At 45.0% G+C, this 23,541-nt stretch overlaps 1 protein-coding gene across 2 annotated transcripts in view; it reads right to left on the bottom strand.

The window, feature by feature from the left end:
- Window positions 1-23,541, bottom strand: part of JMJD1C (jumonji domain containing 1C) — a 385,625-nt gene that overhangs the window by 138,299 nt on the left and 223,785 nt on the right. The gene's annotated exons all lie outside the window — the stretch shown is intronic.

Below are 23,541 nucleotides of genomic sequence, written 5' to 3'. Positions count from 1 at the left end.
AAGACATTACAAGTCTGTGATGAGAAGCAAGAGTGGCCTAGTGGATAGAGCACGGGCCTGGGAGTCAGAAAGTCATGGGTTCTAATCCCACCTCCACCCCTTGTCTGTTGTGTGGCCTTGGGCAAGTCAGTTCACTTCTCTGTGCCTCAGTTTCCTCATCTGTAAAATTGGGATTGAGACTGTGAGCCCCATGTGGGACAGGGACTGCGTCCAACCTGATTTGTTGTTCCTCCCCAGCGCTTAGTACACTGCCTGGTACTTAGTAAGCACTTAACAAATACCAAATTATTATTATTACAGATGAGGTACTAAGGCACAGGGAAGTGAAGTGTGACTTGCCCAAAATCATCCAGCAAGCAAGTGCCAGAGTTAGGATTAGAACTCAAGACCTCTGTCTCCCAAGCCTGTACTCTTTTCACCAGGCCATACTGCTCCTATTATATGAACTTCACTCCCTTTCTCCCCACACATAGACTTCATTCAAGTTGAACTTTAGCTACCTACACAAATATTTCAGCAAAAATGCTGAACAAATGCACAACTAACACTAAGTATTGAATAACAACAATAATAATAATAATAGCATTTATTAAGCGCTTACTATGTGCAAAGCACCGTTCTAAGCGCTGGGGAGATTACAAGGTGATCAGGTTGTCCCACTGGGGGTTTCACAGTCTTAATCCCCATTTTACAGATGAGGGAACTGAGGCACAGAGAAGTGAAGTGACTTGCCCCAAGTCACGCAGCTGACAAGTGGTGGAGCCGGGACTTGGACCCATGAACTCTGACTCCAAAGCCCGGGCTCTTTCACTGAGCCACGCTGCTTCCCAAACTAATGCTTGCATTGGCACAGAAAAGAGTATATAATTTGAAGTAACAAATGAGAACATTTTAAAAGAAAAAAATAAAAAGTTATATTGGAAATGGCATAAGTAGTAAAATATTAACTTGTACATTCAAATATTGAAGTGAAAACAAATATTGAAATGGACCTAAAATTATTTTTTTGGCTCCTTCTTTGCAGCTGTCACCCCCATTAGAGTTGAAGCTCATGGTCAGCAAGGTAAATGTCACTTCTTTTGTGCTGTACTTTTACAAACACTTAGTGAGGCAGCATGGTCCAGTGGAAAGAGCAAGGGACTAAGAGTCAGTAGACTTAGGTTAAGGGGCTAAGAGTCAGCAGACTTGGGTTTTATTCCCGACTATCTCTGGCCTGCTTTGCTGCGGCAAGCCACTTAACCTCTCTGGGTCTCTGTTTCCTCATCTGTAAAGTGGGGCAAGAAGGATACATGTATTCCCTTAGCTCACAGGGATGCTAAGATAATAAAATAAGAAAATGTGGCTTTGTTATGCAGGACTCATCCAATACAGGCCCCAAACAACCCCAACCCAATCAACGGCATTAACTAAGCACCTACTGCCTGTTAGCCTTTCGGGAAAGTAGAAGGCACCATCCCAGATGATAAAAATTGTTGAAGACCCCATGAAAATCTTGCTTGCAGCATTTCTGTAAATGCTATCACTGAACCAGATAAGGCGACCTAGGACAGTCCCTATATTCAAAATCACCTATTAAAAACATAGGTAACCTTCTCTGGAAATTACATTTTATCTCATGGGGCAGGGAGTGACATGCCACCAAAATATCAGTGAGCTTTAAGAGGATCAAAATGAATGACAAATCAATGATTCCCAAGGAAAATTTGTTCTGCAGTTGCAGAATACAGTTTCAACATTTTTGGTGGTCTCATTAAAAAAAATAGACTATTACTGAAAAACTGGCAGAAACTTGTGAAATTTTCAGTACTTAACATACACTTTCTCTGCCTATCCCTCTCACTGCTTGTAGCTCAGAAAGGTCACTCGGGGGCCAATCAATGGTATTCATTGGCCACCTACTGTATGCAGAGTGCTGGTCCCTTGTGATCATGATAAATGAGGCACTTTTGAGGCACTGCAACATACACAAAATGAATTATCAGAGGAAAAAGGGATGTTGGAGGGCACATCCCTAACCATGTGTAAGGATTGAACAAAGGGCAAGTTCCATAGTCTTTCTCAAAATATTCTTTGGGCCAGCGTCACTATACTGTATTGATCTGATTCAGAAACATTTATTCTGCCTTATGCTATTTAGGGTACCTTCACATCAAGGCTCACAAGATAGAAGGTGCAGATGGGAGGCAGGAATGGAAACTGGAGAGAAGAATCAAATGCTCACAATAAATCATTTTTCTCCTCCTAATCTCTTCCATTTGACAGTGCCTCCCCACGAACTATTCTGAACAGCTAGAAAAGCCTCTTAAATTACACTCTTTCCCTTATGAATACAACCCTTCACTTCTAACTCCACAATTCTTTAGCTGAATAACATTATGATAGTTTCGTTACCCAGATAACCCCCAAGAGTCAAAAAAAGTAACATAAATATTGGAATCTATATCAGAATGTATGATCTGCAAAAGAAAAAGTCAAATAGTTGAGATATCTAGGGTTAAATAGCCTCTTCACAGCAGCCTACGAGAGTACAAATTACCCCGTACTGAATTAAAACTAGCTTTACCAGAAATCAATCAATCATACTTATTGAGCAGTTCCTGCATGAAGAGTACTACATGACAATACAATGGACACATTCCCTGCCCACAATGAGCTTTCAGTGTAGAGGGGGAGAAAGACATTAATATAAATGAATAAATTACAGATAAGTACATAAGTGCTGTGAGGCTGGGAGGGGGGGATGAACAAAAGGGAGCAAGCCAAGGCAAAGCAGAGGGAGTGGAAGAAAGGGAAAAGAGGGCTTAGTCAGGGAAAGTCTCTTGGAGAAGATGTGCCTTCAGTAAGGCTTTGAAGGGGGAGAGTAATTACCTGTTGGATATGAAGAAGGTGGGGGTGGGCATTCCAGGCCAGAGGCAGGACATGGGAGAGAGGCCGGTGCAAGACAGACAAGGTTGACAACAGAGGAGTGAAGTGTGCGGGCTGGGTTGTAGTAGGAGAGCAGCAAGGTGAAGTAGAAGGGCCTTCTAGACTATGGGCCCGTTGTTGGGTAGGGTCCGTCTCTATATGTGCCGATTTGTACTTCCCAAGCACTAAAGTACAGTGCTCTGAACACAGCAGGCGCTCAATAAATAAGACTGAATGAATGAATAGAAGGGGGCAAGGTGACTAAGTGCTTTAAAGCCGATGGTATGAAGTAGTGCACAAAAAAACTTCAGAAAATGACAGTATAGTTATTAAAAATAGCCATCACAAATTCCTACCAATTTCTAGAAATCTAGAAATTTCCTACCAATTTTGCAGAACGAAGAATGACAAAGCACATTAACAAAAGTGTCCTTCAACTTTCTGTACTTGGCTTCATTAAAAACTCCACTTTCACTGAGAGTCGCATATTATTGAAAACTTGTTTGGGAACCCAGCATATGCATAAACCAAAACAGTACGCAACAAAGTGCAAAAATTCCACTTGGTCTACCAAGAGCAGTTTTCATTTCATAGTGGAAAAAAATCTTTCCCCAAGCTGACTGGGATTATTTCTTGCTGGTAGTTCTACCAATTTTTAGAAAGTACACTGTGCTGCTCAGCTTACAGGTCTAACGCTTTCAGTCGCCACTCTTCAGAGCAAGGATATTTGGGGTCTTCTCCATTCCTTTGATGAGTTGAAGAAAAAGAGAATATGTGCATGAATGTTTACAAGGCTAAGTTGGGACCAGGACTTACTTCCTCCCAGCTGATGAAACAGAAAGGAGGACTGTAGTGATTCTTGTAAATTTCTTAAACTGCTACTTCAGGAGAGAAATTGCTATTCTCCATCCCATTTCAGTGCTGAATGAAGGCAAACTGCCATGGCCCTTTTTTCTTGCATAGGAAAACATCCCTTTTCCCTGCCAATTCTGGGAATAGAAAAGATCTCGCCCAAAACTGATCTGGAGATACTGCCCTTATTAGATGAATTGTTTTCATAACTGATCCTTAGGGAATTAATGTTCCAGGTGAACACAGAGCCTACAGCCTAGAGGGGGACACAGATGTTAAAACAAAATTGAGATAGGGGAAACAGTAAAATATAAGGATATTTACATGAGGGCTGTAAGGCTGGGGTAAGTATTTCAATTCATTCATTCAATCGTATTTATTGAGTGCTTACTGTGTGCAGAGCACTGTACTAAGCGCTTGGGAAGTACAAGTCGGCAACATATAGAGGCGGTCCCTACCCAACAATGGGCTCACAGTATAGAAAGGGGAGACAGATAACAAAACAAAACATATAGACAGGTGTCAAAACCATCAGACTAGAGTTATAGCTATATGCACATCAATAACAAAATAAGTAGAATACTAAATATGTACAAGTAAAATAAATAGAGTAATAAATCTGTACAAACATATACAAGTGCTGTGGGGAGGGGAAGGAGGTAGGGCAGAGGGGGTGATGGGAAGGAGGAGAGGAAAAAGGGGGCTCAGTCTGGGAAGGCCTCCTGGAGGAGGTGAGTGCTCAGTAGGGTTTTGAAGGGAGGAAGAGAGCTAGTTTGGCGGATGTGTGGAGGGAGGGCATTCCAGGCCAGGGGAATGAAGTGGGACAGGGGCCGACGGCGGGACAGGTGAGAACGAGGCACAGTGAGGAGGTTAGCGGCAGAGGAGTGGAGGGTGCGGGCTGGGTTGTAGAAGGAGAGAAGGGAGGTGAGGTGGGGGGGACAAGGTGATGGAGAGTCTTGAAGCCGAGAGTGAGGAGTCTTTGCTTGATTCGTAGGGTGACAGGCAAACACTGGAGATTTTTGAGGAGAGAAGTGACATGCCCAGAGTGTTTCTGTACAAAGATAATTCGGGCAGCCGAGTGAAGTATAGACTGAAGCAGAGAGAGACAGGAGGATGGGAGATCAGAGACGAGGCTGAAGCAGTAATCCAGCCGGGATAGGATGAGAGATTGAACCAGAAAGGTAGAGGTTTGGATGGAGAGGACAGGGAGGATCTTGGGGATTTTATGGAAGTGAGACCGGCAGGTTTTGGTGATGGACTGGATGTGTGGGGTGAATGAGAGAGCAGAGTCGAGGATGACACCAAGGTTGCAGGCTTGTGAGACAGGAAAGATGGTAGTGCTGTCTACGGTGATGGGAAAGTCAGGGAGAGGACAGGGTTTGGGAGGGAAGATAAGGAGCTCAGTCTTGGACGTATTGAGTTTTAGATGGCAGGCAGACATCCAGACGGAGATGTCCTGAAGGCAGGAGGAGATACGAGCCTGGAGGAGGGAGAGAGCAGGAGCAGAGATTTAGATTTGGGTGTCATCCGTGGCTCAGTGGAAGAGAGGCCGGGTTTAGGAGTCAGAGGTCATGGGTTCGAATCCCAACTCCATCACTTAAGTGACTTGGGCAAGTCACTTAACTTCTCTGTGCCTCAGTTCCCTCATCTATAAAATGGGGATTAAGACTGTGAGCCCCATGTGGGACAACCTGATCACCTTGTATCCCCCCCAGTGCTTACAACAGTGCTTCGCACATAGTAAGCCCCCCGGCTCTCAACACTCTCTGCTACTCTCCCATCCTTTCCAGCAGTATCCTGAGGAGCTCTCCTTCCAACTCTCAAGTGCTACTCCGGCCACCTGTGCTTCTGACCCCATTCCCTCTCATCTCATGAAATCTCTCGCTCCATCCCTTCTCCCCTCCTTAACTTCCATCTTCAACTGCTCACTCTCCACTGGTTCCTTCCCCTCTGCATTCAAACATGCCCATGTCTCTGCCACCCTAAAAAAACCCTCTCTTGACCCCAACTCACCTTCTAGTTATCGCCCCATCTCCCTCCTACCATTCCTTTAACGAGTCATCTACACACGCTGCCTCGAATTTCTCAACACCAGCTCTCTCCTCGACCCCCTCCAGTCTGGCTTCCGTCCCCTACATTCCACGGAAACTGCCCTCTCAAAGCTCACCAATGACCTCCTGCTTGCCATATCCAACGGCTCATACTCTATCCTAATCCTCCGCAACCTCTCAGCTGCCTTCGACACTGTGGACTACCCCCTTCTCCTCAATACGCTATCCAACCTTCATTCTCAGTCTCTTTTGCAGGCTCCTCCTCCCCCTCCCATCCCCTTACTGTGGGGGTTCCTCAAGGTTCAGTTCTTGGTCCCCTTCTGTTCTCGATCTACACTCACTCCTTTGGTGACCTCATTCGCTCCCACGGTTTCAACTATCATCTCTACGCTGATGACACCCAAATCTACATCTCTGCCCCTGTTCTTGCCCCCTCCCTCCAGGCTCGCATCTCCTCCTGCCTTCAGGACATCTCCACCTGGATGTCTGCCCACCACCTAAAACTCAACATGTCCAAGACTGAACTCCTTGTCTTCCCTCCCAAACCCTGCCCTCTCCCTGACTTTCCCATCACTGTTGACAGCACTACCATCCTTCCCATCTCACAAGCCCGCAATCTTGGTGTCATCCTCAACTCCACTCTCTCTTTCACCCCTCACATCCAAGCCGTCACCAAAACCTGCAGGTCTCAGCTCCACAACATTGCCAAGATCTGCCCTTTCCTCTCCATCCAAACTGCTACCCTGCTCGTTCAAGCTCTCATCCTATCCCATCTGGACTACTGTATCAGCCTCCTCTCTGATCTCCCATCCTCGTTTCTCCCCCTTCAATCCATACTTTACACTGCTGCCCGGATTGTCTTTGTCCAGAAACGCTCTGGGCATGTTACTCCCCTCCTCAAAAATCTCCAGTGGCTACCAATCAACCTACACATCAGGCAGAAACTCCTCACCCTCGACTTCAAGGCTCTCCATCATCTCGCCCCCTCCTACCTCACCTCCCTTCTCTCCTTCTACAGCCCAGCCCGCACCCTCCGCTGCTAATCTCCTCACCGTGCCTCGCTCTTGCCTGTCCTGCCATCGACCCCCAGCCCACGTCATCCCCCTGGCCTGGAATGCCCTCCCTCCCCACATCCGCCAAGCTAGCTCTCTTCCTCCCTTCAAGGCCCGACTGAGAGCTCACCTCCTCCAGGAGGCCTTCCCAGACTGAGCCCCCTCCTTCCTCTCCCCCTCCTCTCCATCTCCCCCGCCTTACCTCCTTCCCTTCCCCACAGCACCTGTATATATGTATATATGCTTGTACGTATTTATTACTCTATTTTACTTGTACATATCTACTCTATTTTATTTTGTTCCTATGTTTTGTTTTGTTCTCTGTCTCCCCCTTCTACACTGTGAGCCCACTGTTGGGTAGGGACCGTCTTTATATGTTGCCAACTTGTACTTCCCAAGCGCTTAGTACAGTGCTCTGCACATAGTAAGCGCTCAATACAATTGATTGATTGATAGTAAGTGCTTAACAAATACCATTATTATTATTATTATAAAGCCGTGGGAGGAATGAGTTCACCAAGGGAGTGAGTTTAGATAGAGATCAGAAGGGGACCAAGAACTGACCCTCGAGGAACCTCTACAGTAAGGGGATGGGAGGGGGAGGAGGAGCCTGCGAAGGAGACTGAGAATGAACGGCCGGAGAGGTAAGAGAAGAACCAGGAGAGGATGGAGTCTGTGAAGCCAAGGTTGGATAGCGTGTTGAGGAAAAGGGGGTGGTCCACAGTGTCAAAGGCAGCTGAGAGGTCGAGGAGGTTTCGGATAGAGTAGAAGCCGTTGGATTTGGCAAGAAGGAGATCATTGTTGACCTTGGAGAGGGCAGTTTTGGTGGAGTGTAGGGAATAGAAGCCAGGTTGGAGGTGGTCCAGGAGAGTGCTTCAGGGGTACAAAACACAGCCATGTGTATAGTTCACACAGAGGGCAGTGTGGATAGAGGGCTTAGTCAGAGAAGACCTTTAGAGAAGATGTGATTTTAAGAGGGTTTTGTAGTGGGGAGAATGGTGGACTGCTATAGATGAAGGAGGAAATTATAGGTCCAAGGGAGTATGTGGAGGAGTTGATGGCAGGACAGATGAGAGTGAAGTACAGAGATTAGGTTAGTGTTAGAGGAGAATAGTGTGGGGAATGGGTTGCAGGAGATAAGTGAGGTAAGGTAGGAGGGAGAGTTCTGATTAAGTGCCTTAAAACCAATGGCAATATGCTTCTGTTTGATGCAGAGGAGGGTGGGCAATGACTGGAGGTTTTTGAGGAGCAGGGAGATATGTACTGAATTTTTTTAGAAAAATGATTTAGAGTGAAACATGGACTGGAGAAGGGAGAGGCATGAGGCAGGGAGAGCCATGAAGAGGCTGATGCAATAGTTAAGGTGGGATGTTAAGTGTTAGATCAATGGTATAGCAGTTTGGATGGAAAAAAAAGGGCAGATTCTAGGGATATTGTGAAGGTAGAACTGACAGGACTTGTGGGTTCAACAGAGAGATGAGTTGAGAATAATGTCCAGGTGTTTGGGATTCAGGGAGGATGTTAGTGCTGCCTATGGTGATAGGAATATCAAGCGGAGGGCAGGGTTTGAGTGGAAAAATGAGAAGTTTGCTTTGCACATTGAATTATTTAGTCATCTAAGTCATATTAATCCTACTGCCTGTCATTTCCTTGTTCTTCCTTCTACTCCCCCTATCTGTCAATGACTTATGTCTGCCTGTCTCTCCCATTAGATTGCAAGCCTCTTGAATGCAGGATCTGTGTCTTTTGCTTCTGGTGTACTCTCCCAGAGAACTCAGTAGTAGGTGCTCAATAAGACCACAGATCCACGAGCAAAGATAGTAAAAGAAGATGGCAAGTGAATGGAAAAGAAATGAAGTGAGAATAGGGTGCCTGATTGAAGTTTTCAAAATTCAGTCAGTTCTGAGCATTCCTCAACTTCTGTTGCTTTGGCGGTAGGTGGGCTGAGAAGAGAAAGAGATTCAGAGCCTTTTTGGTGTATTCATGCTTCAGTTAAAGAGGCAAGGGATGTTTTCATTAATTATATTTATTGAGTGCAGAACTCTGTACTAAAGCCTTGGGAGAGTATAATATAACAGAGTTGGTAGGTAGACATGTTTCCTGTCCACTAGGAGCTTACAGTTTAGAAGGGGGCTGGGGGCATGGGTCAGAAAAAGAAGCAGTGTTACTCAGTACTGAGGTGCCTTCTGAGGTGCAGGGATGAGGAGAAAAACTGAGCATCTGCTGGTCTTCACTTACAAGTTACTGCTTCCTGTGTCCTAAGTGTTGTTAGTTTCGTGTTTGGATATCAGGGCTCTGTTGAAGTGGGGGGCTTATTACAGCTAATGTTTACAGCACCTGGGCGTGTTTCACTTTCACAGGGGTATTTGTTAAGTGCTTACTATGGGCCAAGCACCGTACTAAGCGCTAGGGTAGATACAAAATAATCGAGTCAGAGGGATAGATTAGATTGCTTCACCCAATCAGTCTACCAATCAATTGTATTTATTGACCATTTACTATGTGCACAGCACTGTACTGAGCACTTGGCAGAGTACAATGCAACAGAGTCGGTAGACACGTTCTCTTGCCCACAACAAGTCCACCCCTCGTTTCCTTACCTATTTCCCCACAATGGGCTTGCAAGTTAGTATTTTTGCTGAGAAGTTTCTTTCTCTCTGCTTATCTCAAAACAAGTAATCTGAGGGAAGCTTCTAACAGCCCGTACTTTCACCCAGAGTGAAAAAGGGAGAACAGGCTGGAGGAAGAGGAAGGCTCGGTGGTAGGGGAAAAACAAGGAGGCTGCTGTAGCAGTGAGGGTTTGCAGAAGAAAAGAAGAGAGAAATGGAAAGAAAAAATGGAAAGTCACAAAGAATCCATACTAATGTCTGCTTCTCTAGACTATGAGCTCGTTGTGCGCAGGGAATCTGTCTGTAAATTGGTATATTGTACTCTCCCAAGTGCTTAGAAGCCCATAACCATGGCATTATCCTTAACTCCTCTCTCACCCAACCCCTCATATTCAATCCATCACCAAATCCTGTCAGTCCCACCTTCACATTACTAAAATCCACCCTTTCCTCTCCAACCAAACTACTATCATGTTATACAACCACGCATCCTATCCCACCTAGATTACTGCATCAGCCTCCTTCTGACCTCTCAACCTCTGCCCCTCCCCACTCCAGTTCATATTTCACTCCTCTGCCCGGATCATCTTTTCACAGAAGCGCTCAGGACATGTCACCCCTTTCCTCAAAAATCTCCAGTGGTTGCCTACTCACCTCCACAGCAAACAAAAACTCCTCACCACTGACTTTAAAGCACTCCATCACTTTGTCCTCTCTTCTCTCATCTTGCTCACTTCTTTCCTACTAGGACCCTGCCCATACACTTTGCTCCTCTGGTGCTAACCTTCTCACTGTGCCTCTATTTTGCTTGTCTTGCCACCGAGCCCTGGCCCACATCAAGCCTCTGGCCTGGAATGTCCTCCCTCCCTCTTCAAATCCGACAATTACCCTTCAAAGCCTTATTGAAGGCACATCTCCTCCAAGAGGCCTTCCCAGACTAAGGCCCACTTTTCCTCATCTCCCACTCCCTTCTGCATCCCCCGACTTGCTCCGTTTGCTCCCCCCACCAGAACCTGAAGTCCTACAGCACTTATGAATATATCTGTAATTCTACTTATTTGTATTGATGTCTTTTTATTTGTATTGATATCTGTCTCCCCTCTCTAGACTGTGAGCTCATTGTGGGCAAGAATTGTCACTGTTTATTGCTGTACTGTACTTTCCCAAGTGCTTAGTACAGTGCTCTGCACACAGCAGGCGCTTAATATGATTGAATGAATGCATAGTGCTCTGCACATAGTAAGCCTCAATAAATACTATCTGTTGTGTTCTCTGAAGTGCTTAGTAGTGCTCTGCACATAGTATGTGCTCAATAAATATGATTGATTGAAAGATGAGGGATGTGGAAGATGGTAATGATAATTTTAGGAAGAAGTTTGGGTTTAAGAAAAAAGTTGAAGAGTTCAACTCTAGAACTTGTTATCTCATGCTTTACCTTTCTAGTAACCAGCATTTCTGAACTCCCCAACAGGAGACCCTATTTTCCTTATTGACACTTTGTGGGAAATGCTTCTTCCACTGGACAGAAGGAGCTTTGATCCTCCAGGCTATGTTATCAATGGCACACAGGGCAGGGGTGGTGTTGTTGAGCTCCCTTGGGTGTTGCTCTCCAGATTTCCTCCAAAATTCTAGCAGAGTTGTCTTGGGCAGCGCAGCACAGACCAGCAGCAGATATTCTGTTAACCGATTAAACTATCAATCAATCCTTCCTCTAACTGCTTCAGCAGCTGGTGGGGGAAACTGGGCTTCCAGGGGCTGCCTCCTTATCAAAAACACAACTAATCAAGGGGCTCTCTTTTCTCAATGCTGTTCTTCACTGCAGGGGGCTCATAAAATTCTCTAGGTACTTGACTCCTATTTACCCAACTCTCACCAGCCCTCCCTATTGTTATGTAAAATCTGCAGGCCTCACTCTAATTTTTGACTAACTTGCACCTCCTATTCTAACAATACCCCCGTTAACAATGCTTTTACTATTCTAAGTATGAAGCCACAGTTGGATATTCATGTGGAAATGAACCAAAGAGAGGGGGAGATATGAGAGCTAAGGGCAGGTGAGAGGTCAGGGCTCCAGGTTCAGATGGGGAAGACCTCAGACAGGGTTGCAGTTGAAGTAACATAAACTAACTGACCTCCCCGAAAGAACTGGAGAAGGTGAGGACAGTGGATCTAGAACAGATTCTTCGGGTTAAATGAACAGACGACAACACAATATCCATATTAACCTCCTCAGTAAACACCTCTGAACATTATATACAGACGATGAAACGTGAAAAAGACCAAATACAATGAAAACCAAAACCCAGTCTTCTTTGACCCTGACATTGATTCAGGTACTTCAGTTATGAAATAACACATATAATTCCTTTCCTTGACATTTACAGACTCTCCTTGAAGGCAGAGCACACTAATCAAGTTCCTAGGATGAGTGACTTATTTTCTTCCAGACCTCTCAATGAGGTTCAATTTTGAGTCCCTTCTATTCTCCATCTACACCTACTCCCTTGCAGAACTCATTCGCTCAAATACCACCTCTTTGTGGATGATTCCCAAATCTACACCTCCAGCTCTGATCTCTCGCCCTCTGCAGTCCTGCATTTCCTCCTGTCTTCAAGATATCTCTACTTGGATGTCCTGCCAACACCTCAAACTTAGCAGTCTGCTCCATAACTTTCCCATTACAGTAGACAACACCACCATCCTTCCTGTCTCAAGTCCATAACCTTGGTGTTATCCTTGACTCCTCTCTCATTCAACCCACATATTCAGTCCGTCACTAAATTCTGTCAGTTCAACCTTTACAACATCACTAAAATCTGCCCTTCCCATCCAGACCACTACCATGTTAATCCAAGCCCTTATCCTATCCCACCCTGATAGGATATCCAGCCTCCATTTTGACCTCCCTGCCTCCTATCTATCCCCAATCCAGTCCACACTTCACTCTGCTGCCTGGATCATTTTTCTATATAAACGTTCAGGATATGTTTCTCCACTCCTCAAGAACCTCCAGTGGTTGTCTATCCACCTCCGCATCACGCAGAAACTCCTTGGCTTTAAAGCACTCAACCACTGTGCCCTCTTTATCATCTCACTACTCTCCCACTACAACCCAATCTATTAACTTCGTTCCTCTAATTCCAACCTACTCACTGTACCCTCCATCTCGTCTACCTCACCAACGACCCCTCACCTACCTCCTGCCTCTGGCCTGGAATGGCCTTCTTCTTCTAATCAGACAATTACTCTCTCTCCTTTTGGAGCCTTATTGAAGGCACATTTCCTCCAAGAGGCCTTCCCTGACTAAGCTCTCTTTTCCTTTTATTCCACCCCTTTCTGACTCTCCCTGACTTGCTCCCTTTATTTATCCAACCCCGCAAGCACTTATGTACTTATTTGTAATTTATTCATTTATATTAATGTCTGTCTTGCCCTCTAGACTGTAGGCTCATTGTGGGCAGGAAATGTGTCCGCTATATTGTTATACTGTACTCTCCCAAGCACTTAGTACAGTGCTTGGAAAAGGTTCGCCCTCCAGAGGAGGTAAGCTTCCTGATGGGCCTAGGAAACATCCCCATTTAATCTTGTACCTATCCATCTACTATGGAGTTAAAATCCCCAAGGAGAATGAGGAGGCAGCAGCAACACAAGAGCTCTTGTTACATAACCATTCCTATATAACAGTGAGGAAACATCTTTTTACACAATCACATCTATTCTGGCACTTTCCAGGCTGTCTGTTAAAAGATTTTTTTCCATCCTCTCAAAATGGAATGAGGGTCATAGCTCATGTTTTTAATTTACCCAGTGATACATGCATATGTAAAGATTTGGAAATTCTGGTTTTTCAATTCTCGCAAATTAAACAGTCACCCTGCAATAAATATTCTTTATATTTCTTCCCTTTTAATCACAAGGCAATTTCTCAAGGGCAATAAAGAACTATAATGCGTTGGAACTACAGGCTACCCTGCATACTGATAACCACGGAGAAGTCATTGAAGTGACTCACAGCACCCTACCCTCAAATAACCTTCACAGACTGTTCCTACACAGAGTGCTTCGGGAGAAAGCACTAGCTACTGACTGAAGATGATGCAATGGACACGTATTCCATTTCCCTCGGCCTGCAATATTCTTTCTATTCCATTCAATCTAATTCAACTGCAACGAAAGCACAGATCAACAGAAAAGGCATAAGAAGTGGTTCTTGACAGACTCCTGAATGTAAGACTAGAAGAAACAGGTTTAATAGCAACTTTGACACTTCCCTTTTGTCAGCCCTAGGAACACAGACATTCTGTTTGCTCTTCATTTTTGAATTTTAATGTAGTTAAGATTTTCCAATAGTACCCGAGCACTGATTAACATTGTGCATAATTACTGTTTCTTCAGCAGGAAATTCCAGAAGGGAGTTTTAAAATGCTAGCACCCAGGCATTCAAGTCCTTCACAAAACTTTATGTGGCTATTTATTCGAACCCAGAAAAGGGAGACACTACCTCATAGGAGGTAGGGTCAGACAGAGCAGTCTGACAAGGAGCCTCTGAATGACACCTTCAGTGACTACGGCATTAGACAGTTTCAACCTTGACAGTAAAGTCAGTGAGATGGCAGACTTGGCTGAGAGAATAAAATCTTTGCCAGCCCACATTAGCCAAACCCACTGAGGAGATCCACAGCAGCAATGCGGTAAAGATCTATCTCTGTTATGTTAAATATATCTGGGAACAGCTAAGATTAAATTGATTAATTTCTCCTTTGAAAGGACAAATCCTAAGCCTCTGCATACTCCAAAAGCATAAAATTGGTTCAACACGTGATTCGCTTATAACAGAGAGTCTCCTATCCAGTCCATGGCTCAATAAAATAAACCAAAACAAATTCCCAGAAGCATAGTGAGCTCTCCCAAGCCCCTCCTCCCCCAATCCCACCCCCACTAATAAAACCAAACCAATTCTAGGATTGTGCTTAAAAGTGCTTGGTCATCCCTCTGCCAATTCCATTTTTGGAGAACTGCAAGGAAATATGGGAATTCATGTGGACTTCTGCAGGTTTGAGAAACTCAGCAGTGTTTGCTTAGGTTGGAACTTGGGCTTCAGCTACGAATTTGAAAGACTATTGAGTCTTTGTTTTTCAAGGAATGGGGAGAAAAAGGCAAGGTTTAAGGGGAGGAATCAAATCCTAGTCTTTAACATCTTAACAATGCCTCTTTATCTCAGGTGAGACATATGGATATGCAAAAACTGATTTTGTTTTACATGTGATAAATTTCTTTTCACCATTTTACCACAGGCAACTCTCTGAGTATAATTTATGGAAGCAAGTCAGCCCCTCGGCTACCTCATGGTGAGGAAGAGGAAGTGGTGTGCCGCCAACCGCCAACCTTGGCAAACGGAGGAGCTGGGAAATAGGACAATTGTTTCATTTTCCAATCCTTTTTAAACCATGTACTGTGTGCCCTGTGGAGTGAAAAGACTGGAAGGTACTGGAGGATAGGGAACACAGGGTTTGAAGGAGGAAGGTGCTATAAAATAAGCCAGGCAACTGGTGCTAAATAACAGAGCTTTATTTAGGAAGATGTGAATCCAACACTATCTGGCCGATAATAACAATAATAATATTTGTTGAGCACTTACAATGTGCCAAGCATTGTTCTAAGCAGTGGGGTGGTTAAAAGTTATTTTGGTTGTACACAGTCCCTGTCCCACATGAGGCTCACAGTCTTAACCCCAATTTTACAGATGAGGTAACAGATACAGACAGGATAAGTGGCTTGTCCAAGGTCACAAAGGGAGAACCAGGATTCAAGCCTAGGTCCTTCTGAATCCCAGGCCTGTGCTCTATCTACTACTAATAATAATAATTGTGGTATTTATTAAGTGTTGACTATGTGCCAGGCACTATACTAAGCCACTGGGGTGGATACACGCGAGTCGGGTTGGACACAGTCCCTGTCCCACGTGGGGCTCACAGTCTCAGTTCCCATTTTACAGATGAGGTAACTGAGGAACAGAGAAGTGAAGTGACTTGCTCAAGGTCATACAGCAAATAAGTGGCAGAGCCGGAATTAAAATCTATGACCTTCTGACTCCCAGGCCTGTGCTCTATCCATTACACCATGCTGTTTCTCCACTAGGCCATGCTTACTTTCTAACAAACATATTCTAGAATAACCAGACTGGCATCCCCCACCTCCGCCAGATCTTGGGCACCAGGAAGGCCACGGCAGTGGATGGGGGAGAAACACTTAAGACCAGGTCTACCACTACTGTATGCCCTGGAAGCCAATCAATCAATCGTCTCTACTGAGCGATTGCAGAGCACTGTACTAAGCGTTTGGGAAAGTACCATTCAAGAGAGTTTGTAGATACAATCCCTGCCCACAAGCCAACCTTTAGAAGTCTGGGAAGATTATAGTGGTGTGGAACTAGGGACTGTTTGCCTGAAGCCAATTAGATGGTCAATTCCTGGCGGACAAGGATCACCTCTTCATCCAGAAAGCACTCAATAAACATGACTGATTGACTGATGTGACTAACTCCTGAATTCTCCCTGACATTTTATAGGTGTTTAGTAAATCCTATGAATTGAATGATGCAGTGGGGATTCTCTCCCCACCCAACAAGAACAGTTCATTTAATCCTCTTGACACCGTTGTCTTGGTTTGAGGACTGTTTTTTGTTGTTTGTAACCCATTGTTAGGACAATTTCTGTGGGTCTACTCCCACCTAGAGTTTGAGCCCCAGAGATATTCTGGTCTATTTACCTTGATTTATCCCCTTAGTAAGCACAGTGATTGACTCATAGCTGTCAGATAGCAAAACTAACTACTCTACAGGCTAAGGGTTAAGGCAACAGTGATGGCTCTGCCCCTCCCAGGGTGGCACCTGGAGAGTTTCCAGTACTCTACCAGTCTCGACTAAGGGAGGGAGAGTCAAGCAGAGGCATACCCATACCCATTCCATTCCGAGCTTGGGTAGTGGCTACAGAGTGGAAGGCAATTTGCTACAGGTCAAAACTCACCTGTGCTGGGCAGCAGCAGCATAGGAGAGAGTCGAGGGTGGAGACTCAAGCTGATTGCGTGGAAGGAGGCAATGGTAAACCACTTCTGTATTTTTATCAAGAAAACTCTATGGATCCACTACTAGAACGACTGCAGATGAAGGTGGGGCGTTCTGAGAGAATTGTGTCCATGGTGTCCCTATGGGTCAGAGATGACTCGATGGTATAAAAGACAAGGCAAGAAGGGCCCTGTAGGCAGGATCACTAGCTAGTTTCCAAGGGGCTAAAAATATTCATGCAATCAGCAAGAGTATTTCATCATTTTCTGAGGTTGGAGCTCCCTGTGGGCAGAGAATGTCACTATTTATTGTTGTATTGTATTTTCCCAAGCACTTAGTGTAGTGCTCTGCACATCCGCCAAGCTAGCTCTTTTCCTCCCTTCAAGGCCCTACTGAGAACTCACCTCCTCCAAGAGGCCTTCCCAGACTACGCCCCCTCTCCCCCTCCCCATCCCCCCCACCTTACCTTCTTCCCCTCCCCACAGCACCTGTATATATGTATATATGTTTGTACGTATTTATTACTCTATTAATTTTATTTGTACATATTTATTCTATTTATTTTATTTTGTTAATATGTTTTGTTTTGTTCTCTGTCTCCCCCTTCTAGACTGTGAGCCCACTGCTGGGTAGGGACCGTCTCTATATGTTGCCAACTTGTATTTCCCAAGCGCTTAGTACAGTGTTCTGCAATCAATCAATCAATCAAATTTATTGAGCGCTTACTGTGTGCACAGCACTGTACAAAGCGCTTGGGAAGTACAAGTTGGCAACATGTAGAGACAGTCCCTACCCAACAGTGGGCTCACAGTCTAGAAGAGGGAGACAGAGAACAAAACCAAACATATTAACAAAATAAAATAAAGGAGGAGCTGTGGTTCCAACAGCCATTCCTCAAGTGACCTGGAGACAATTCTCCCTTTTACCTCCAGTCTACAGCCAGGGGAGCCCTAGATTATTTGGCTGGATTCTTAAACTATTTTGGTGAGCACTTAAATCTTACTGAATATTCATGATCTAATAAGGTAGACAAAAAAGTAAAAACATTAACATCTCAAATGCATAAAATTTCAACTAGCCTCAACAGTGAAAAATCTTCTAAAAACTTACTGCCCCTTAGAAACAGTGCTGCCAGGGCCACTCATGAACAATTAATCATATTTATTAAGCACTTATCATATACAGCGAGCCCTGTAGTAAGTGCTTGGGAGAGTACAATTTAACAGGGTTGGTAGACAAGTTCCCTACCCAAAAGGAGCTTACAGTCTAGAGGAGGAGACAGACATTAATATGAATAATGAATAATAGTGAGGACTTAAAAACCATTTAAACTACATAAATAAAAAATTAAAATAAAAAAGAGCACATTGCCATCTCCCCAGCCTTCTCAATAGCTTCTCTTTCTGCTGCCAATACTTCCTCCCCTTCGCCAGTTTTCTTTCCTCTGCCTCCTTCTCTTCTTCTTCCTTCTCTCTTTTATTTTAAATGGCATTTGCTAAGAGTTCACTATGTGCCAGGCACTTACTAATCAGCTTGGACACAGTCCTTGTCCCACATGGAGCTCGAGCACAGGACTGGAAGTCAGAAGGTCATGGGTTCTAATCTCGGCTCTGCCACTTGTCTGCTGTATGATGTTGGGCAAGTAATGTCAGTTTTCTGAGCTTCAGTTCCTTCACTTGTAAAATGGGAATTGAGACTGTGAACCCCACGTGGGACAGGGACTGTGTCCAACCCAATTTGCTTGTATCCACCCCAATACTTAGCACATAGTAAGTGCTTAATACTATTATTATTATTAATCCCCATTTTCCACAGATGAGACAACTGAGGCACAGAAGTGAAGTGATCACCCCAAGATCACCCATCAGACAAGTGGTGGAGTCACAATTAGAACCCAAGTCCCGACTCCCAGGCCCATGCTCTTTCCACTACGTCATGCTGCTAGGTCAAATACTCCCTCTAAAGCTCACAATCCCCTTGCTATACCACTGAGTCTGGCCTAAATTCACTGACTTCCACTGTCTAAGTTTCACACACGAATGTTTACAATTTGTCTTAAAAGTTTGGTTTGCTGACAATAAAGAAACTGACTTACCATATTGGTAATAAATGCATTTATAGGCTTTAAAATTGGATGTGATATTCTGTTTAAAGAGTCAGTTTATCATTTTAAAAGTTAATTACAACCATATCAATCCTGACAATTGAATAAATTATTAGAGAGGCAACCATGCTTGGCCCCGTAGTAACCCCTAAAACAAATCTGATTATCATCATCACCCCAATTCCCACTTCTTATCTCCCTTTATCAAAAAATTAAAACAAGCTAATGCTTCTAATTTACCCACCACCGGCAAACCCCAACCAAACCTACCTAAAGACCAACAGAAAGCAGGGTGGGGAAGAATTTCCAGCCTAATCACCTGAATCTAGACCTGTTGACACTTAATTGAGCAGTTAATAAAAAACCTGGATGGGGAGTATTCTGGCTGATGGGTCCCTTCTTCCTGTAAAGGTCTATGGATCGTCTCTTCCATCTGCAGCTCCCTTGTAACTTGGAGCTCAGGCGCAGATACATTCATTAACTCCCACCGAGCCATCGTTCTTGGAGACATGGCATGCCAGGAGGTTGTTGAGTGTATTTGCAGTTGCCAGGGGAAGCAGCTCTCTTGGTGCCGGGCCAGATTAAATTGCTTGGCAGGTTGGATCTGGCCCATAGGTCATAATTTTGCACCCTTCCCCCAGCCCCACCTGCTTTAAAGTATAACCCAAGCACATTATAAAAAGTAAATTTTCTAAGTAAAGAAATGTATATAAGAACACATTCTTTTTTAAAAAAGGTTTTACTCATATGAAAGAAAACATTTGTAACTGAAAACGGTTATGACAAGTAGCTACACACAGTTTTATAGAACTGTGGGGATGACACCTGGATCTTACTGGGTGAAGAGGCTAGCTGCTTCTTGTTTGTCTATTAATGACCAGGAATGCCACCTCACCCAGTTTTCACTTTATAGTGTATAGCTCTTCCTCTTCGTGTGCCAAGGAGTCTTCACTCTTTCCCCTTACTTCTTTCTGATCTTGCATATGATTACTCTATGAACAATATAAACCCATACATTAAAATAAGCATTTTTCAACCAAGGCCTTTCAAGTTTCTTTACAAACAGAAGACAGGTCTGCCTTTTCTGTTTAATAGACTGAAGAGAACAGAGTAGCTTAGTGTATCAGTAAAGCCAGAGGGACACATCAAGCTGGAAACATATCTGAAGACCAGCACTTTTAAGGCTCTTTCTTGCATCACCCAGTCACAGGATAGGACTTGTAACCACTTTATCAAAGGAAGAATGAGGTGATTGCTTTTTCAAATTCAAAGGGCAAGATGATAGTAAGTTTAAAAGCAATATGGTACTGCAAAAAGAAAAGACCATTTGTAAAATATTATTTTCCACATCTCTTTTTAATCACCCATGCTGGTGGGGGCTGGGGGGGTCTAAAAAAACCCCAAACATTTGAATTAACTTCAATAGACGCTGCTACATAACAGAATGGTGAATCAGCAATTCTTTTTCCAGTAAGATTCCAGTTTCTTGCCAGGCAAGATCTTATCTTATCAGGAATGACAGTATGGCTTTAAAACTATTGAAATCATCAATCCCCATGAAGTTAGAGAAACGGAATGATAAGGCTATTAGTCACAGGTGCTTGAACAAATTTTAGAACTCTTCTATTTATTAAATTTAATTAAGTGTTTTGCATTTCTAATCTATTGTCTCTAGTTTATGACCTTTCTTTCAGGGAGCCTGAAAAGAAAAAGTCCTTCCCAAAATAAAGGCAAATTATATGATAATATAATCTATATATCAATCAATTAATCAATTGTATTTATTGAGCGCTTACTGTGTGCAGAGAACTGTACTAAGTGCTTGGGAAGTACAAGTTGGCAACATATAGAGACGGTCCCTACCCAACAGTGGGCTCACAGTCTAGAAGGGGGAGACAGAGAACAAAACATATTAACAAAATAAATAGAATAGATATGTACAAGTAAAATAAATAGAGTAATAAATATGTACAAACATATATACATATATACAGGTGCTGTGGGGAAGGGAAGGAGGTAAGGTGTGGGGGATGGAGAGGGGGAGGAGGGCGAGAGGAAGGAGGGGGCTCAGTCTGGGAAGGCCTCCTGGAGGAGGTGAGGTCTCAGTAGGGCCTTGAAGGGAGGAAGAGAGCTAGCTTGGCGGATGTGGGGAGGGAGGGCATTCCAGGCCAGGGGGATGACGTGGGCCGGGGGTCGACGGTGGGACAGGCAAGAACAAGGCATGGTGAGGTGATTAGCGGCAGAGGAGCGGAGGGTGCAGGCTGGGCTGTAGAAGGAGAGAAGGGAGGTGAGGTAGGAGGGGGCGAGGTGATGGAGAGCCTTGAAGCCGAGGGTGAGGAGTTTCTGCCTGATGCGTAGGTTCATTGGTATTCACTGGAGATTTTTGAGGAGGGGAGTAACATGCCCAGAGCGTTTCAGGACAAAGACAATCTGGGCAGCAGCATGAAGTATGGATTGAAGTGGGGAGAGACAAGAGGATGGGAGATCGGAGAGGAGGCTGATACAGGAGTCCAGACAGGATAGGATGAGAGCTTGAAACAGCAGGGTAGCAGTTTGGATGGAGAGGAAAGGGAGGATCTTGACAATGTTGCAGAGCTGAGACCGGCAGGTTTTGGTGACGGCTTGGATGTGAGGGGTGAACGAGAGACTGGAGTCGAGGATGACACCAAGGTTGCGGGCTTGTGAGATGGGAAGGATGGTAGTGCCATCAACAGTGATGGGAAAGTCAGGGAGAGGGCAGGGCTTGGGAGGGAAGACAAGGAGTTCAGTCTTGGACAAGCTGAGTTTTAGGTGGCGGGCAGACATCCAGATGGAGATGTCCTGAAGGCAGGAGGAGATGTGAGCCTGGAGGGAGGGGGAGAGATGTAGATTTGGGTGTCATCAGCGTAGAGATGATAGTTGAAGCCGTGGGAGCGAATGAGGTCACCAAGGGAGAGAGTGTAGATCGAGAACAGAAGGGGACCAAGAACTGAACCTTGAGGAACCCCCACAGTAAGGGGATGGGAGGGGGAGGAGGAGCCCGCAAAAGAGACTGAGAATGAACGACAGGAGACATAAGAGGAGAACCAAGAGAGGACGGAGTCTGTGAAGCCAAGGTTGGATAGCTTGTTGAGGAGAAGGGGGTGGTCCAGTGTCAAAGGCAGCTGAGAGGTCGAGGAGGATTAGGACAGAGTATGAGCCGTTGGATTTGGCAAGCAGGAGGTCACTGGTCAGCTTTGAGAGGGCAGTTTCTGTGGAATGTAGGGGACGGAAGCCAGACTGGAGGGAGTCGAGGAGAGAGTTGGTGTTGAGGAATTCGAGGCAGCGCGTGTAGATGACTCATTCAAGGAGTTTGGAAAGGAATGGTAGGAGAGAGATGGGGCCGATAACTAGAATGTGAGGTGGGGTCAAGAGAGGGTTTTTTTAGGATGGGAGAGACATGGGCATGTTTGATGGCAGAGGGGAAGGAACCATTGGAGAGTGAGCGGTTGAAGATGGAAGTTAAGGAGGGGAGGAGGGATGCAGCGAGAGATTTCATGAGATGAGAGGGAATGGGGTCAGAAGAACAGGTGGCCGGAGGAGCACTTGAGAGGAGGGAGGAGAGCTCCTCTGAGGATACTGCTGGGAAGGATGGGAGAGTAGCGGAGAGTGTTGACAGCCGGGGGGTTGGAGAAGGGGGGGAAGTGACTTTAGGGAGGTCAGACCTGATGGATTTAATTTTATTAATGAAGTAGGAGGCCAGATCGTTGGGGGTGAGGGAAGGAGGAGGGGGAGGAACCGGGGGCCTGAGAAGGGAGTTGAATGTACGGAAGAGCTGACGGGGATGATGGGCATGGGTGTCAATAAGGGAGTAGAAAAAGTTTTGTCTGGCAGAGGAGAGGGCTGAGTTAAGGCAGGAAAGGATAAACTTGAAGTCACGAGGTTAGCATGGTGTTTAAACTTTCGCCAGCAGCGTTCGGCAGCTCGAGCATAAGAGCAAAGGAGGCGGACAGTGGCAGTGATCCAGGGCTGTGGGTTAGTGGTATGAGAGCAGCAAAGGGAAAGGGGAGTGAGTTAGTCTAGCTGAGTAGAAAGGGAGAAAGTAGAAAGCAGAAAGGATATATGATAGAGAAGCAGCATGGGTCAGTGGAAAGAGCCTGGGCTTTGGAGTCAGAGGTCATGGGTTCAAATCCTAGCCCTGCCAATTGTCAGCTGTGTGACTTTGGGCAAGTCACTTCATTTCTCTGTGCCTCAGTTCCCTCATCTGTAAAATGGGGATGAAGACTGTGAGGCCCCTGTGAGTCAATCTGATCACCTCGTAATCTCCCCAGTGCTTAGAACAGTGCTTGGTAGATAGTAAGCGCTTAATAAGCCATTCTTATATTATTATTAATATAAAAATGAAATCATCACCTTTATAGTCATTCAATCGTATTTACCAGGCACGTGTGCAAAGCAGTGCTCTAAGAGTTTGGGAGAGTACAAAACAATGAACATATAAACATAAGTAAAAAAGTATCATAATGTAAAAATTGTAATGTTTTCTAAATTATATTTGATAAGCCCTTACTATTGACTGGATTACTGCATCAGCCTCCTCTCTGATCTCCTATCCTCCTGTCTCTCCCCACTTTAATCTATACTTCACACTGCTGCCTGGATCATCTTTGTGCAGAAACGCTCTGGGCATGTTACTCCCCTCCTCAAAAATCTCCAGTGGCTACCAATCAACCTACGCATCAGGCAAAAACTCCTCACTCTCGGCTTCAAAGCTCTCCATCACATCGCCCCCTCCTACCTCACCTCCCTTCTATCCTTCTATATCCCAGCCCACACCCTCCGCCCCTCTGCTGCTAACCTCCTCACTGTGCCTCGTTCTCGCCTGTCCCGCTGTTAACCCCAGGCCCACGTCCTCCCCCTGGTCTGGAATGCCCTCCCTCTGCACATC

This window comes from Tachyglossus aculeatus, chromosome 3 (genome assembly GCF_015852505.1).
Source record: "Tachyglossus aculeatus isolate mTacAcu1 chromosome 3, mTacAcu1.pri, whole genome shotgun sequence".
Lineage (NCBI taxonomy): Eukaryota > Metazoa > Chordata > Mammalia > Monotremata > Tachyglossidae > Tachyglossus > Tachyglossus aculeatus.
This window is presented reverse-complemented; position numbering and strand designations above follow the sequence as displayed.